This window comes from Triticum aestivum, chromosome 5D (assembly GCF_018294505.1).
Source record: "Triticum aestivum cultivar Chinese Spring chromosome 5D, IWGSC CS RefSeq v2.1, whole genome shotgun sequence".
NCBI classification, from domain to species: domain Eukaryota; kingdom Viridiplantae; phylum Streptophyta; class Magnoliopsida; order Poales; family Poaceae; genus Triticum; species Triticum aestivum.
This window is the reverse complement of record NC_057808.1, coordinates 273,361,799-273,376,628: the sequence shown is the minus strand read 5'-3', so window position 1 is coordinate 273,376,628 and position 14,830 is coordinate 273,361,799.

The window sequence follows — 14,830 nt, the reverse complement described above, 5'->3', positions numbered from 1 at the left end:
GTTGTAAGATAGAGCTTGAGAAATGATCCAGTCACAGACATGTAGATATATTTTGTGCGTCGGAGGAAGCAAGGTCAATCAATTACAGATATAAAGGGAGAGAGATTGAGCGAGTGTGGGTCGTCGTGTGATCGAAAAAGTGAGACGGGTTGGAGAGAGTGACCTAGATAGACAATATGCATGAGAGAGTATACAATATGAATATGTTGAATTGGGCTCAAACATGAAGATATATCGTTTGTGTCCGAGAAAGAGTGAGCTCAATCGAGACATACAAAGAGAGAGAGAGAGAGATTGAGCGAGCGTGGCCCACCATGAGGTCGAACGAGCGGGGGCGGCTTGGATGGACTGACCTAGATAGACAATCTGCGTGAGAGAGTATAGAGTGTGTCGATCGAGGCCCGAACAGGGAGATATATCATTTGTGTGTGAAAGAAAATGCGGTTAATCCAGACTCAGATAAAGAGAGCGAGATTGAGCGAGTGTGGCCCGCCGTGCGGAAGAAAGAGTGAGACAGTCTCCAGGGAGTGACCTAGATAGACAACGTGCGTGCGTGCGCACGAGAGGTGGTGGGCTAGATAGGCAATGCATGTATCTAGCAAGAGAGGGTGGGAGGGAGAGAGAGAGCTCGGCATGGGGTGCAATGGCGGGTGTGTGAGGTAAATACATTTGGTAACAGAGTGTAAAAAGGGGGTTGTGTAGTTGAGAGAGTTAGAGATCGAAACATGGAGAGAAAGAATGAACGTGTGTCGGAAACTGATAGCTTCATAAGGTGGTTAGGAGAGGAAGATTGACCGATACAGGAAGTATGTAGCATGTGTGCCCAGGGGGGTGGGGCTAAAAACAACATTTGAATGTAGATAGTACGAGACTTAATATCGATGTTTCAATTCGGTGTACATTGTAAGATTTGAACCGAGGACCATCCGTATGGGTAATTATTTCGAACTCGTGCCATACTAGGTTTGGAAAAGTTGACATTGACTCGATTGTTGTGCTATTTATTAGGCCATATGTTTGAATCCATCCAAAGTTTTCTCACTACCATGGTGTTCAACATATACATATGAATTTTGTATTAAAAAAGTAGTGTGGATACCGTGAAATGCGAAATCCACGTTAGAATTGGAGATCGCTATGTGACACACACTCTAATTCAAATAACTAATTATGTGACACACACTCTAATCCACGTTAGCGTGGATACCATGGATACCGTTTCAATTTTTTTTCAAATAACTCCTCATTAATTAATTTATAGTATCTCATTTCAAATGACTAATTATTTGCAAGGAAAACACGGGCATGGTAATACATACAGATTCGTTTGCAAATGAAAGAAGATTCGTTTGCATTCTCAAATGTAGGCGCACCAGGCAAACCAGGGTCGTGTCGTGGTGGTCGCGTGTGTCGTATGGATGCTTAGCACCCAGCCACCCACCGCCTCCCTCCCTCCCCCCCCCAAAAACGACGACAAAATAAGTTCGCGCTTCCATGTTTCGGATTGAAATATCTGGCGGCCCCAAGAAAAATCTCCTTTCTCCATCGTCCCTTCCGCGCCCAGATTGCTCAAATACCTAATTCGCCGCCAACCCAAGCAAAGTTCGAATCGCCCCTCGTCTCATCTCTTTCCCCAACTCTGTGCCAGACGAAGACGACAGTCGCGCTTCACCACCTGTCGGGTGGTAGGTGCGACATATGCCAACGGGTGGCTTATCATTGTGGGAGCCAGTAAGACGTCGCCGGTGCCTGGAAACAGGATGAGGCGAAGACATGCACGCTGGCGAATCTTACCCAGGTTCGGGGCTCTCCATGGAGATAACACCCCTAGTCCTGCTCTGCGGGGTCTCCACATGATCACTAGATCAAAACGAGTAGCTACAAGTGCTCCTTGAGCTGTCGGATTCGAGGGAGAAGAAGATCAAGGCAAGCTCTCCCTTTTCTCTCTATATGGTGTGTATGTAACTCTACGAGACCAACCCTTTGCATGGGTGCCCCGGGGGGTTTATATAGGCCTACCCCCGGGGGTACAATAGTAATCCGACTGGGCGCAGGTCCCAGCCGTTAGTGTCTGTGTTCGCCGGCTTCTCCGCCGGCCATTGGGGCCCGCCGACTGGTGGGTCCCGCCGGCTGCCGGCCTCTTGGTCGACAGGCCGGCCCCACCGCTTGGGGGTCTTGTCGGCGGCTGGTTACTGTTTCCTTGCCCCTGATGACGAGGGCTTTGTCGAGGTAAGCGTGGCTATAGTGTGTCGCCTTGCGGGCCCTCACTTTAGCCTTACCTCGTCTTGTCTCCTTAATGTGGCACATGTTTTGAGGGAGGGGGGTAGCCGGCTTCTGGGGGCCGGCTACGCCCCTGGCCGACTAGGGGAGGCCGGGCTGCCTTCGAGCGTCTCTCAGGCTAAAGGGGCCCGCCGCCCGCGGGCCGTTCTGGCATCTGTCGTGGATGACGTCGAGGCCAACATGGCTACAGTGTCGCGCCGGACGGGAGATGGCTGACCCGTACGGCGTCCTGTGGCCATGCCTGCTTCGGGATTCGGGGGTAGTGTGTTGTACTGTGGCCACGCCCCATCTTATCTCCGTTATGTGGGCATATTTTTGGTGGGTGTGGTCTTGGCCGGCTTCTTGGAGTCGGCGTTCTTCATGGCCGGCTTTTGGGAGTCGGTGTTCTTTATGGCCGGCTTTTGGGAGTCGGTCCTTTTGGAGCTGGCTTCCTGGAGTCGGCCATCTCGTAGCTATCTTGGGGGAGGTTTCTGGGAATGGGTCGCCTTTTGAGAGTCGGCCCCTGGGATAGCCAGCCGGGGGTAGGCGGCCCTGTGCTTCGAATGCTTGAAGGCTCAAATGGCCTGATAATTTCTTGAGAACCCAGGGGGAGGTGGTTAGGCTACCCGTGGCTATTTACTCCGACAGTAGTCCCCGAAGCTGATTGAGCTTCGAGATTGGGGGAAGTCGAGAAACTCGGTCAGCTTCCTATCTTGACGAGTCGGCAGCCGAGAGCCGGCTTCGATTGGGCGCGCTGTCTTGGCGTAAAGTTTTGAAGTCGGAAGGCGGGAGTCTGCCAGCGCGCGCACCGGGCCGCGGGCCGGCCACTTGCCGCCTGCGAACCACGTGGCATCCCTTGGCTAAAAAGCCTGCCAGCCCACGCGTGCGACGAGACGTCACCGCAGGTTGGGGGCCCACCACTCCTACGCCCGGGCCCAGGCGCGGATTCTCTGCGGCCCAAAGCCGCCCGCACGTCTTCTTGCGGCGGTTTCGGCATGCCTTTAGGGTGTAATAATCGCGGGGCGTGGGGGGCGTGGGTGCAGTTAATCCCACGTCTCACCCCACGCCTCGCCTCCTCGCCTTCACCGTGCGAAGCGATAAGTAGGGGGAGGGGGGAAGCGGCAGGCGCTCGCACGCCCCTCTCCTCTCTGCCATCTTCTTCCTTCTGCTCTTTCTTGCAACAGCGCCTCGCCGCCGCACCGTTCTACCACTCGATTCTCCGCCGCCGCGCTCATTCTCGCCAGCCCTACGCCGCGATGCAGTACGGCGGGGATTGGGACGGCTCCAATGTCCATGAGGATCATGTCGAGTTCCTTCGCAAGACGCGGCGGCTGCCCGGCGCGGACAAGGTGCGGGTCCGTCTCGCGCCGGCGAAGGAGATCACGCCGGAGCCGGAGGAAGGCGAGCGGGTGGTCTTCCGCTCGCATTTCTTGCGGGGCATCGGCTTGCCCGCGAGCGCCTTCTTCCGCTCCTTTCTCGAATTCTACCAACTCCAGCCGCACCACCTCACCCCGAACACGGTGGTGCTGCTGTCCGCCTTCGTCACCTTGTGCGAAGGCTACCTCGGCGTCCTCCCCACCCTCGAGCTCTGGGGGGAGTTCTTCCAGTCCAACCTGGGCACGCGTATGCAGGGCGTGCCGGCTCAGAGTGGCGCCTTCATCACGATGCGGAGGGTGACTGCCGACAACCCCTTCCCCGTCATCACGCTGATCCAGTCGGTGAAGCTATGGCAGAAGTCATACTTCTATGTGAAGAACGTCGCCCCACAGGGCGACTACGTCAATCTGCCGGCTTACGAAGCCGGCCCGCCGGCGGGTAGGCGGCCCAAGTGGTCCTATCAGGCCGTGACGCTGACGCCGGCTCGAGCCGCAGCTGTCGCCCGACTGCGGGTGATGATCCAGTCGGAGGGCCTATCGGGGCCCGACCTGCTGGCCGCCTTCATCACGTGCCGGGTGCTTCCGCTCCAGAGCCGCCCTCATCTGATCTGTCAGATGAGCGGCCAGCTCGATCCGAGTCGGATGTGCACCAAAGACATGCCGCACGACGAAATGGCCCATATGGTGAACTACCTTGCGAACTGCAAGCTCTCTGCAAAGTGGCAGTTTGGCAAGGAGCCATATTGCCGAGCTCACCCGCCGCCCATGGTATGTTCTCTTTTTCTCTTTCTCCTCTCTCAGTTTTGTCGCCGGGTTCCTTTTGGCCGACTCTGACTAGTCGGCTTGTCTCGACAGAGCCCTCTTCTTCGGCCTGCAGGCGGGTCCGACGCGGAGCGCTGATTCGTCCCCGACCGGGCGGAGCACGATCTGGAGGACCCCGACTTGGGGGCGGCCGCCATGGACGACAACACCGAGGCGGGCGGTGGCCAAGCCGGCGGTGAGGCAGGCGGCTCCGGGCTTGGAGTCAGCTTCGACGACTGGCCGAACGATGACGAGGCGGAAGTCGTCCCACGCCGCCAGCCGGCGCCTGGCCATGGCGCGGGTTCCTCCGCCGCGCCGCCTGCTCGGGGCGGCGGGCAAAAGCGTCATGCCGCGCCGGGCTTGTTCGGCCGAAGAAGCCCAGGGGCGGGGCAGCAGCGGCCAGGCGGGAGGAGGCGGCCGCGAAGGCGGCCCGCTTCCACAAGGCGGTGAAGCAGCCGCAGACGGTGTCGGCGTAAGTATATACTCCTTCGTGTATTCCTTTTTGTTTCTCTGGTAGTTCCTGAGTCCTTGTCCTTTCTCCAAAAAACCAGGGCTCCATTGTCGCTTGAGCGGGCTGCTGCCGCCTCCGTCGTTGGGTCGCCGGGAGGATCTGGGAGCACTACTCGCCGCGTGGACCCCCGTGCCGATCTTCAGGCGGCGACGGAGCGGAACGCGCGGGAGGTGCGGGAGGAGCGGGAGGCAGATGCATTGAGGGCGGCCGCCGCCAAGGCGGCGCAGGAGGAGGAGGCGGCGAAGGCACGCGCTGACGCCGCGGCCAAGGCCCAAGCGGAGGCTGCGGCTGTGGCGACGGCGGAGGGGGCCTTGCTGGTCACCCCACTGCGCGTCGCGGCGCCTGGGGCCCCAGAGCCCTCGCCAGAAGAAGCCGGCGGTGACCAGCCGGGGCTGGAGAGGGAGGACGACGTCGTCATCCTAGAGAGGGTGGCGGCACCGGCCCCGCCGACTGGGGCGACTCAAGGCGGCCGGCCTGACCTGCCGCCTGTGCAATCAGCCAGGGGCGAGCCGGCCGCGAGGACTGATCTGGTGGTCCGGACGCCGTCGCGCCAGCGCATGGGGAAGGCCGCATCAGAGCCGCAGAAGGCTGCATCGGAGCCGCAGCCGGCTGCAGGCTCCAGCTCGTCGGCCCAGGATATGGAGGCAGCCAGCGCCAGCTCGGGGTGGACGCCAGGCGGAGGGACGGCCGTGATGAATGTGGCCACGCAGGACGTCCGGACCTGGCTTCAAGCCCAGGCTACGGCGCTGAGGAAGTACAACGACGAGTTCCTTGCGACGCGGGCGGCCATCCGGGTTAGTCTTCTTGTCTTGCTTTTTTGATCTTGGTTTCTTCCGTGGGGGCGCGTCAGCGCACCCACTGGGTGTAGTCCCCGAGTTCCGAGTCGGCTGCTGAGCAGGCGGCTTGGAACTTCTTAGCGGATCTAGTTTTGCTATTCTTGCTCTTATTTCGTTCTTCTGCCTGTCTTGCAGGATTACCACAACCTCCGCGCGGCTGCCTTCAACTCCCAAGCTCGGGAGCTGACCCAGAAAACCGCTGACCTATCTGAGAGCTGGGGTAAGTGCTTCGTCCTTTATCTCACGTGGGAGCGCATCAGCGCACCCACTGGGTGTAGTCCCCGAGATTCGGGCCGACTGCTGAGCAGTCAGGTCGGATCTTCCTTGACGACTTCTTCTTATTGCTTCTTTTACTATGCCATCCCTGCAGCGGCCAACGCCAGTCTGAGGGAGCAGCTGGGAGGGTCTCAGGCTGCTCTTCGTGTTAAGGAGGCCGAGTTTGCCGCCTTGGCGCAGGAGCGTGACCGCCTGGCCAAGAGGTTGGCCGACCAGGAGGAGAGCCACAAGGCGGCCCTGAAGGCGGTGCAGGACAGCGAGGCTGCCCTCCAGGCCGAGTACGAGACAGAGGCGGCTAGCTGGGCCGAAGCGAAGCAGACGTTGATCAATGGCTATGGTCAGATCGAAGATTTGGTTGACGGTAAGCCGCCTTCTTCTTCGTCCTTTCTTGTCGCTTGCCGTCTTTGGCTCGTTTTCTGACTTGGTGTTTTCTCTTCTTTCTCTTTCTTTCTTGCGCAGAGTACTTCCCTGGCTACTCTACCGCCACCAACCAGATCATCGAGGCCCGCCGCGAGGCACAGAGGCAGGCTGGCGCCGAGATCGCAACAAACGCTCACCGGTCGCTGGAGGAGCAGCTCTTGGTGATCCAGGCTCGCCTCCAGCCGGCTCATCGCCTGCTCCGCCGGCTTCAACGTGTCGGGGCGCAGATGTTGGCCGCCCTCTGGCCTGGCGAAGTGGTTCCCCGTACCCCCAGTCGGACTGCCGACTGGCTGGAGGTGGCGGTCGGCCGCTTCGAAGCCTGGAAGGTTTCGGCGGCTCGGTCTGGCGCCAGGCGGGCGCTGGAGTTTGTCAAGGCCTGGTATCTCGGGCTGAGTCTGGACCAGCTGGCTACCTGGCGGCCGCAAGCCCACACAGAGCTGGAGCCGCCGCGGTTAGCTATCATCCAGCGGGCTTCAGCGATCGCCGACTACACCGACACCAGCGCCTTCGCCCCTGAAGTGGACGACAACGGTGTTGCCCAGCCGAAGGAATGGTTTGGGCTGAACCCGGCAGACAGCCAGGACTTGGCGGAGGAGATCGACTCCAGCGACGAGGGCGAAGAGGAGGAGGAGGAGGGTGAAGACGCCGGGCCGGATGGTGGAGCGGCCGGCCCGCCTCAGCTTGATCGTGCCTCCAGCAACACGGCACGCGCGGGTGCACCGCCTGCCGCTGGCGATGATCAAGCCGAGACCCGCCAGCCGGCCACTCCTTCAGCTGGTGACGCCGTCTCCACCGACCAACCCGGCTCCCACACCACGCCTTTAGTCTAGTCTGCTATCTTTATTTTCATGTCTTATCACTTTTGGAACAATATTTTGTTAAGTTTGCACAATTCCACCCACTGGGGGTGTATTCGAACTATGTTGATTGCCGGCCTATTGGGGGCTTTATATGTAGATATGACTATGCATGTGTTTGGCTTTTCCTTATTCTTTGCTTTTCATCCTTCTGCTATTTCCTCTGCCGCCCTCCCTTGGATGCCGCCTCCCCAGTCAGACAGTTGCTCAGCAATCTGTGGCTGGAGAAGTGCTTGGCCAGTTGGGAGGGCAAGTACTCTAGCTTTGTTGGATCATAGCGAAGTGTTAGGGAAGCCGGCCAGCCGGCTGTTCTGACAGCCGGCAAGCGTGGTTGGAGGCCGTCTTTTCGCTATACAAGTTCATTAGTCCTTAGCCGTTTTTCGTGTGGGCGTCCTTTCTGCCTTGGCTCTTGCTAGTCGGACAGTCGGTTCTTTGAGCTGCGACTTTCAACAAGAGAGGACTCGGGAGCCGGCACACTACTTGTCTGACTTCAGGTAGAACTTTAATATAGCTTAAGGCGGCCAGTCCCCGGGCCGACTAGTCGAACCCGGTGCCAGACAGAAAATCAAATGTAATAATACATTCATGGATATGACACTCGTCACTCATAGATAAATGAAGGCAGTCCCCGAGTGCCCCTCGGGGGGCCTGTTGTTTTCGTACTTAATACAAAAGGGTAGCATGATACATACTGCTTTTAACTGTAAAATCTTCTCAGGAGGTTTGAGTTCCATGGTCGCTCCGACTCCTTGCCGGAATCATCCCTCTTGCGTGCTCTTGGTTTTTGCGCGTCGATAAGGTAGTAGGAGTCGTTGCCTAGTGCCTTGCTGATGACGAAAGGGCCTTCCCAAGGGGCCGAGAGCTTGTGCTAGCCGGCTGTTCGCTGGATCAGCCGAAGCACAAGGTCGCCCTCCTGGAAAGATCTTGGCTTGACCTTGCGGTTATGGTAACGGCGCAACCCCTGCTGGTAGATGGCGGACCGGCTGAGTGCTAACAGCCGGCCTTCTTCCAGCAGGTCGACACCGTCTTCTCGCGCTTCCTTGGCCTCCGCCTCCGTGTACATGGTGACCCGAGGCGAGTCGAACTCGATGTCGGTTGGGATGACAGCCTCGGCACCATATACAAGGAAGAACGGAGTGAAGCCGGTTGACTTGTTAGGGGTAGTACGCAGACTCCAGAGGACAGCCGGCAGCTCATCGAGCCAGCAGCCGGCCGATCGCTCCAGTGGTACGACCAGTCGGGGCTTGATGCCGGAGAGGATGAGTCCATTTGCTCGCTCGACCTGGCCGTTTGACTGCGGGTGGGCAACGGACGCTAAATCCAGTCGGATACCCTGCGTCGCGCAGAAACGTGCCAGTGCTCCTTTGGCAAAGTTTGTGCCGTTGTCGGTGATGATGCTGTGCGGTACGCCGTACCGAGTAGTGATGTCGGTGATGAACGTCACGGCAGTCGGCCCGTTCAGCTTCTTGATCGGCTTCGCTTCGATCCACTTGGTAAACTTGTCCACGGCGACAAGCAGATGTGTCAAGCCGCCGCAGGCTGTCTTGAATGGTCCCACCATGTCCAGTCCCCAGACGGCAAAGGGCCAGGTGAGGGGAATGGTCTTGAGTGCAGAAGCCGGCAGGTGTTGCTTGGAACTGAAGACTTGGCATCCTCTGCAACTCTTGACTATCTCTTTGGCATCTTCCAAAGTAGTCGGCCAAAAGAAACCGTGGCGGAAAGCTTTGGCCACAAGTGATCTTGAGGCAGTGTGGTGGCCGCATTCGCCTTGATGGATATCCTTGAGGATTGCCACTCCTTTCTCTGGCTCGACGCAGCGCTGGAAGACTCTAGTGACGCTGTGCTTGACAAGCTCTCTGTTTATTATTGCATATGCTCCGGCTCGTCGTTGCACTAGTCTTGCTGAGATCTCATCAGCCGGCAGCTCTCTGTTGACTAGGAATTTAAGGATGGGCTGGGCCCATGATGGAGCTGTGACTTCTTCTACTGTTAGTACGACCACCATGACTCGGGTGGGTGGGTCGGGTGGCGTGGAATTGGAGTCGGCCACCGCTTCTTGTGTTGCTGCAGTCCCCGGGCCGACTGCTGCAGTCCCCGGGCCGGGTTCTGAAGTCCCCGAGCCGGGTGCGACTACGGCAGTCCCCATGCCGCCTGCGGGGTTCCTCCAGTCAGATCCGGCTGCATCGGGGACATGTAGTACGAAGATAGAGTCCGACTCTGGAGACGGCTTGATGGACGGCTTGAGGAGGCGCTGGAGGGACCGGTCGGTATAGCCCGTCGGGTGGAGCCGATCCATGCCAGGGCATCTGCTTGGTCGTTGTCAGCCCTTGGTACGTGAAGGAACTCGCACCCTTCAAAGTACCCACTGATCTGCTGGACGAGGAATCGATAGCTCTCCATGTTTGCATCCTTGGCGTCCCAGTCGCCAGATGACTGCTGGACCACCAAGTCTGAGTCGCCATAACACAGGATCCGGCGTATGCCGAGTTCTTTGGCTAGCCGGAGCCCATGTATGAGCGCCTCATACTCGGCCACGTTGTTGGAGGCGGCGAAGTGGATTTGCAGCGTGTATCTGAGTTTGTCGCCTTTGGGTGAGGTGAGGACGATGCCGGCTCCTAAGCCGGTGCGCATCTTGGACCCGTCGAAGTGCATCCGCCAATGGGTAGAGTCGGGAGCCGGCGGTAGGTACTGGGTCTCGGCCCAGTCGATGAGGAAGTCGGCCAACGCTTGGGACTTGATGGCGGTGCGGGGTTGGTAGAAGATTGTGTACGGTGCCAATGCAATGGCACATTTAGCCACCCGACCGGATGCATCCCGGCTGCCTATGATCTCGGCAAGCGGGGCGGTGCACACGACCGTGATGGGATGCTCTTGGAAGTAGGGCTTCAGCTTCTTGGCGGCGAAGTACACCCCATAGCACATCTTCTGGTAGTGCGGGTAGTTTGGCTTTGAGCTGGATAATACTTCGCTTAGATAATACACCGGCCTCTGGACTAGCTGGGCTCGGCCTTCTTCCGGGCGCTGGACCACGACAACTGTACTGACCAATCGGCGAGTCGCGGCAATGTAAAGGAGCATGGGCTCCTTCTCAGTCGGCGCCCCCAGGACAGGTGGAGTAGTCAGCATTTTCTTCAACTCATGGAAGGCTTGGTCGGCTTGGTCATTCCACTCAAAATGAGTGGACTTCTTCATGAGTCGGTACAGGGGGAGGGCCTTCTCTCCTAGCCGGCTGATAAATCGGTTTAAGGAGGCTAGGCACGCAGTGAACTTCTGCACGTCCCGCAACTTGGTGGGAATCTCCATCCTCTCAATGGCCTTGATCTTCACAGGGTTGCACTCAATGCCGCGTTCGGAGACCAGAAAGCCTAGCAGCTGGCCGGCTGGTACTCCGAACACGCATTTCTCGGGGTTGAGCTTGATCTGGAATCGGCGCAAGTTGGCAAATGTTTCTTTGAGGTCCTCCAGCAGGGTGCCGTGCTTCTCTGTCTTCACCACAATATCGTCTACGTAGACGTGGGCATTTCTGCCGAGTTGCTTGAGGAGGCATTTCTGCATGCAACGCTGAAAAGTGGCACCGGCATTCCTTAAGCCGAATGTCATAGTCAGGTAACAGAAAGCTCCGAATGGTGTGATGAAGGAAGTCTTCAGGCGGTCTGCTGGGTCCAGCTTGATCTGATGGTACCCTGAGTAGGCATCCAAAAAACTCAACAGCTCGCATCCGGCCGTGGAGTCTATCACTTGGTCAATCCGTGGCAAAGCAAACGGATCCTTGGGGCAGGCCTTGTTGAGGCTGGTGTAGTCTATACACATACGCCACTTGTTGTTCTTCTTCAATACCAAGACTGGGTTGGCAAGCCACTCTGGAAAAAATACTTCCATAATAAAGCCAGCAGTGAGGAGCCGGGCTATCTCTTCTCCTACGATTCTTCGCTTCTCTTCTGACAGTCGGCGGAGGGGCTGCTTGACCGGCTTCGCGTCGGCTTGGACGTGTAATTTGTGCTCGGCGAAATCCTTCGGGACACCCGGCATGTCCTTTGGGGACCATGCAAAGACATCTCGATTCTCACGGAGGAAGTCGATGAGCTCGCCTTCCTATTTACTGTCCAGGTTTGCCCCAATGACAGCAAACCTTTCCGGATTCTCCGGGTCCAGAGGTATCTTCTTCGTCTCCTTGGCCGGCTGGAAGGAGCCCTGCGCATCATAATCTTTGGGGTTGGGGGACAAGGCCGGCTGCTTGCCGGCCATGGCCACAACCCGTTCCAGCATCTTCTTCTCTTCTGCCACTACGAGGGACTCGGCCAGCCGACTGCTGGCCATAGCACACTCGATGGACTTCTTGTAGTCGCCGGCTACAGTGATGATCCCCTTCGAGCTCGGCATCTTCATCTTCAGGTAGGCATAGTGGGGCACAGCCATGAACTTGGCCAGAGCAGGTCGGCCAAGCAAAGCATGGTAGGGGCTCTCCAGATCCACTACCTCAAACCAGATCGCTTCTCGGCGAAAATGATCCTTGTCTCCGAAGAGAACATCCATCTTGATCTTGCCAATCGGGGAACAAGACAAGCCGGGCACGATGCCATGGAACACGGTCCGGCTTGGCATGAGCTGCTTCGCCTTGATGTTCAGCTTCTCCATGGTATCGCGGTACAGTATATTGATACTGCTTCCGCCATCAATCAGGACGCGGGAGAATCGGGCAGCTCGCCTCTCCGTCGCGAGGGTGACATCCAAGACTAGTGCGTAGGAGCCAGGGGATGGCATCACCTCTGGGTGGTCGGCCTGGCTCCAGTTGATGGGCTTCTCGGACCAGTGCATGAACTCGGGGGTGCTAGAGGCGACTGCGTTGACCTCTTGGTGCTGACGGCGCCGACTACGCTTGTCTTCAACTTGGCTTGTGAAGACGACGTAGGCGGCGTGCTCATCAGGGAACTCATCTTGAATGGCTCCGACTGCTGGTCGAGCCGCCGGCTGCTGGGGGGCTAGAGGCGGCGGGCCGGGAGGCGGAGGCGGCACCAGCCCCTCGCCCTTGGAGATTCGCGTGAGCCAGTGGCACTTTCGGGTCGTGTGGTTGGACGGCTTCGTGCCGCTGTGGGACTTGCAGGGGGCGTCGAGAGTCTGCTCGTAGGAGAAAGCCGGCTACCAAGTCGGCCTGCCACCCTTCTTCTTGGGAGCGGGCCGCTCTTCGGGCTGCTCATCTTCAACTGTGGCCACTTTCCGACTGGTGGAGGGCGGCATAGGGGTCTTGCGCTTGTGATCGTTCTGGTAGGGGCACCCATTGGATTCGCCAGCCGGCGTCTTGGGAGCCGGAGCGATCACTTTCCCAGAGGCGTCCACTCGAAGCTTGGTCTTCATCGAGGAGTCGGCCATGGTGTACTTGTCCGCGGATCAGTAGCTCGTCGAGGGTAGCCGGCTCGTCGCAGAGGAGTCAGTGCTTGAGGAGGGTGCCCTCTCGGCACCCGGGGGTGAAGTACTCGATGGCCTGAACCTCGTGCACCCCCTCGCAGGAGTTGCGGAGCTCGGCCCACCGCGTGAGGTAGTCGCGGGTCGACTCGTTTGGCCCTTGGACGCATAGGGAGAGTTGGCGAGGCTTGGGAGGCCGCTTGTACGTGCTGGTGAAGTTACGGACAAAGACTTCCGTGAAGTCCAGCCAGCTGTTGATGCTGTAGGGCTTGAGGCTGTTGAGCCAGGTGCGTGATGTGCCGTGTAGCATGAGGGGGACGTACTTCACGGCTACGCGCCGATTGCCGTTGGCTATGCTGACAGCAGTAGAGTAGTCGATGAGCCAATCTTCCGGCTTCACAGAGCCGTTGTACTTAGGCGTGTCTCTGGGGAGCGAGAACCCTTTGGGGAAGGGCTCGTCGCGGATGCGGGGGCCAAAGCATGGCAGACCGACATCATCTTCTTCTTCTAGCACCAGGGACCGAGCCAGGCGGTCGATCCAGTGGCGGGCGTCGTTCTCGCCGACTCCTTCGCGGTGGCCTAGTCGGCCACCAAGAGTCGGATGCGTGACAGGCGGCGGGGTGGGGTATCTCTCCCCTCGAGGCGGGGGAGGAGGCGGATTTCCTTGGCGTTCCACCGCTCGAGGGCGGCCTTCCGCGTCACGCTCGATGGTGATACGAGTCCGGCTGCGGCTAGCAGCCGGCTCCTTGTCTTTCCTCACGCGGGCGCCGCTCGCAGTCGGCGACCGGGATGTCGCGGCGTGCTTCCGGCGCGGAGGAGGACTCTCAGCGCGGGCGCCGGCTTCGTGCCGTTCTGCGGCCGCGTCGATCAGCTGCTGGATCCGCCTTGTCATGTAGGGGAGCTCATCGGCTCCCAGCCCATTTAGCTCTTCAGTGGCCGCCTGAGCGGCTCGCAGATTCTCGAGCGGGGTGGCGTAGACGGGGCGGTCTGCCCCCAGCATGCTGGCGATAGCCGCGCCGCGCTTCTGGACGAAGCCGGCTCGGCTCGGCCTGCCACGAGGCGCCGTGCCAAAGGCGGCGCGGTCGACTTCGTGCTGGTGAGCCTCGGTGAGGCGTCTCATGGAGGCTATGTTCTGGCCTTCCGCGATGAGGGCGAGGCGGCGTGCCTGCAAGGTCTCGGCGTCGGCGTCGGCGGGATGGGGACGGATAAGTCATGCATCGCCCTTTGCAGGGCGTCGTGGGCGTTGTCACCCGAGTTGGCGACGTGGCTAATGACCAACACTTCGGTGACAGCGCTGCTGCCGCTGTCAGCTCGAGGGAGAGGGTCGTCGAAGACCACCACGTCGGAGGGGTAGGCGTTGAGCGATGCCGTGTCGGAATCGACAAGCATCGGGTCGGTGGAGCCGACCGACTCCAAGTCTACAGCAGGCTCACTGGAGACGTGAAGTTGGTCGAGGAGGCTGACGAGGCAGCTCTCGGGGTAGTCCGTGCCCGCGTCGAACGCGGGCTCGTCGGAGATGCGAGTCTCGCCGAGCAGATCGGTGAGGCAGCTCGCTGCGCAGGCGTCGTCGACGCCTTGCAGCACATCGGGGCAAACGCCATCGGCCGCAGCAGGCTGGCTGCGCTCGCGGGGGAGAAAAAGGGTTCCCGTCTAGAACAGGTCTCCAGACGACGGTGCACCTGGCCCCACGGTGGGTGCCAAATGTCGGGTGGTAGGTGCGACATATGCCAACGGGTGGCTTATCATTGTGGGAGCCAGTAAGACGTCGCCGGTGCCTCGAAACGGGATGAGGCGAAGACATGCACGCCGGCGAATCTTACCCAGGTTCGGGGCTCTCCGTGGAGATAACACCCCTAGTCCTGCTCTGCGGGGTCTCCGCATGATAACTAGATCAAAACGAGTAGCTACAAGTGCTCCTTGAGCTATCGGATTCGAGGGAGAAGAAGAGCAAGGCAAGCTCTCCCTTTTCTCTCTATATGGTGTGTATGTAACTCTATGAGACCAACCCCTTGCATGGGTGCCCCGGGGGGTTATATAGGCCTACCCCCCGGGGTACAATAGTAATCCGGCTGGGCGCGGGTCCCAGCCGTCAGT